This window comes from Grammomys surdaster, unplaced genomic scaffold, assembly GCF_004785775.1.
Source record: "Grammomys surdaster isolate TR1022 unplaced genomic scaffold, NIH_TR_1.0 126546, whole genome shotgun sequence".
Taxonomy (NCBI): Eukaryota; Metazoa; Chordata; class Mammalia; order Rodentia; family Muridae; genus Grammomys; species Grammomys surdaster.
Window position 1 is genome coordinate 10,219,926 of NW_021621338.1, and position 3,421 is coordinate 10,223,346.

The following is a 3,421-nucleotide window of genomic DNA, read 5'->3' on the forward strand; positions in this document are numbered from 1 at the left end:
GGATGCCAATTAAACATGCATTAAGCAAGCTTCAATATTTAAAAAATACTTTTCCTACTGGAGATGTATAAGAGGAGTCAATTATTATTTACTCAACAGAACTCTGAGGTACTTTATCTACCACAGTGTTCTACGTGTAAGGAACCACAAATATCAAGACAATAAACTTATCAGAGTTGGAGAGATGTCTCAGCTTCTTTTAACAGACACAAGTTTGGTTTTCAACATCTATGCCAGGTCACAATAGTCTGTAACTCTGGTTCCAGGATACTTGATATCCTTTTCTATTCTCCAGTATACATGCCAAATACATTTAATTTGCTATAATTAAGAAAAAACAATAAAGAAACAGTTTATGAGGTGCTGGAGGGACAACTCAACAGTCAAAAGCACTTGCTGCTCTGCCAGAGGACCTGGGTTTGGCTCATAGCACCCACATAACAGCCTTCAATAGTCACGTAATTACAATTTCAGCAGATTGTAGCATCTTCTTCTGCCCTCTGCCAGTATTCTGCACACTCATAGTGCATAGATGTACACATTCAGGGGAAGACTCATACACATAAATCAAGGTAAATAAATTTAAAAAGTAGAGTATTGTTCTGTCATGAAGCTTGCTAAAATTTACAAGATTAAGTATGAAAAAAGGAGCCCTGGACTCTTTTCCCTTAAAGTTTTTACATAAAAATATATTTTTGTGGAATTAATGTAGATAAAATCTACTGCAATTAAAAAGGAGAAAAGTCGAAGTGAAGGCAGCCTCAGGATTTATGCCAATGTTACTGACCAGCAAGCTTCCAGGCGTCAGTAAACTTCTATGGAAAATTAATTTCATGCTTGTCTGCTCTGGTAAAACCCCTTACTGAGTTTCTATAAAGAGAGAAAATTGAGATCAGCTATAGGAATACCAAAAAGAGTTGATGCAGTTAAAAAGAATTGTCAGATTTACAAATCTTACAGCTTTAGAGTCCTGCTCTACCTAGAACCTCCCATTAATTGCCCTTCTGATCTAAAAACTCAGAGTGTCATTTTTTTATGTTCTCACTAAAAATTCTAGAAAGATGCATTTATATCCAAACTTAGCAAACAACCATCACCACCACCACCACCACCACCACAACAACAACAACAGCAGCAACAACAACAACAACAATACTGTGATCTGGAAATATGGCAGCAGTTGAGAATGCTTGCTTCTCTTACAATGGACATGAGTTCAGTTCTTAGCACCTATATCAAGCAACTCGCAGCCACCTGTAACTTTAACTTTGGGGATTTTAATGCCTTCATCTGGCCTTCCTGTGGCACACGCAGGTACACAATACACATGTATACACACTTACATATAAAATTAATCTAAAAGAAAAGAAATGATAGCAAGTCATTTATCAAGAAGATAGGTAACACTCCTGCATGGAATCATTGGCCATCTTTGGCAAAACTATGCAATGCTTGCTGTCCAAATCTCTAGCCTCTATGTTCTAGAAAGTGACTTGGTATGCTTCATTGCACAGTACTGAGTCTTTAGTGCACTCATCTTGGCATAATCATTTTTCAAGTTCTGTGGGAAATTTTTGAAAAGAAAATAAATATTATTTTGTTTATATTGGGGAGCAATTTGCTTTAGGGAGAAAATTCAAAGCTTCACCTTGCAACTGATTTTATTTTATTGTGGTTGCTGTTGTTATTGGGCATTTGAAAGCAGCTCAGGCATAACAGGCTAAACCTTCTGCTCTTCTAAATCAGACCATGGAACAGATGGCTGCTGACCTTTAGCTTCAGTCAGGCTCTGCCTGCTTGAATTCTATCTTATTTATAAAAAAACAACCTTTTTGGGGAATTCATGTGGAGGTCAGAGTGAAAGCAGGTGTGAGTGGAAGCAACAGAAGGAGTCATGGCTGCCAAACTGTTTGAGTCCATCGGAAAGTTCGGCCTGGCGTTAGCAGTTGCAGGAGGCGTGGTGAACTCTGCTCTATATAATGTGGATGCTGGACACAGAGCTGTCATCTTTGACCGATTCCGTGGTGTACAGGACATTGTGGTAGGGGAAGGGACTCACTTTCTCATCCCTTGGGTACAGAAACCAATTATCTTTGACTGCCGCTCTCGGCCACGGAATGTCCCGGTCATCACTGGTAGCAAAGACCTGCAGAATGTCAACATCACACTGCGCATCCTCTTCCGGCCAGTGGCCAGCCAGCTCCCTCGTATCTACACCAGCATTGGCGAGGACTATGATGAGCGGGTGCTGCCGTCTATCACCACAGAGATCCTCAAGTCCGTGGTGGCTCGGTTCGATGCTGGAGAATTGATTACCCAGCGAGAGCTGGTCTCCAGGCAGGTGAGCGATGACCTCACAGAGCGAGCAGCAACATTTGGGCTCATCCTGGATGATGTGTCCCTGACACATCTGACCTTCGGGAAGGAGTTCACAGAGGCAGTAGAAGCCAAGCAGGTGGCTCAGCAGGAAGCAGAGAGAGCCAGATTCGTGGTGGAAAAGGCTGAGCAGCAGAAGAAGGCAGCCATCATCTCTGCTGAGGGTGACTCCAAGGCAGCTGAGCTGATCGCCAACTCGCTGGCCACCGCTGGGGACGGCCTGATCGAGCTGCGGAAGCTGGAAGCTGCCGAGGACATTGCCTACCAGCTCTCCCGCTCTCGGAACATCACCTACCTGCCGGCGGGCCAGTCCGTGCTCCTCCAGCTTCCCCAGTGAGGCCAACCGGGCCGGCCTCCATCATTCTGAATGATGCCTTCCTTCTGCCCCACCCCAGAAATCACTGTGAAATTTAATGATTGGCTTAAAGTGAAGGAAATAAGAAATAAAGGTAAAATCACTTCAGATCTCTAAAAAAAAAAAAAAAAAAAAAAAAAAAAAAAAAAAAAAAAAAAAAAAACAACCTTTACTACTTTCAAATATACTTCAGTTTGTAACAGTTCGTGCAACAGCCACGCGGCCATTCACATAATTATAGAAGCCTTGACATAGCGTGCATTTTCTGACTTGAATTCCTCTTTGAGGAATGAGCTATTTCAGAGTTTAAACAATCCAAACCTCAGGTGGAGTTCTAGAGGAATATGAACCATTATGTCCACTCAAAATTATCTGGTACATTTATTAGACAAGTGAGCAAATAATTCAAATATCAACAGAAAAAAAAACATTTTAATGGTTCAAACTGAATAGAAAAAAAAATGAGCTGTTGAGAAGGAAATGTATTATTCTTATGCCAGAACATGTGATCATTTATGAGAAATATATTTTATAAGTATAAAGTTTTGTGGTTTCCTCTATTTCTTTAGCAATTAAGCACACATTCTATGAAGATGAAGTTGATGTTTTACATAGGAACAATTAGATCCTTGAAGTAAATGTGAGTATACCTGTAAAGCACACACTGGTCAAGAATGCAGGGGGAGCTGT

At 41.0% G+C, this 3,421-nt stretch overlaps 1 pseudogene across 1 annotated transcript; it reads left to right on the forward strand.

Annotated features, from left to right (window-relative positions):
• Positions 1 to 1,839: 1,839 nt before the first annotated feature.
• Positions 1,840 to 2,839, forward strand: LOC114615032 (annotated as a pseudogene). Its single transcript, XR_003710419.1, has one exon. The product of XR_003710419.1 is annotated as a prohibitin pseudogene (transcript).
• The last annotated feature ends 582 nt before the right edge of the window (positions 2,840 to 3,421 follow it).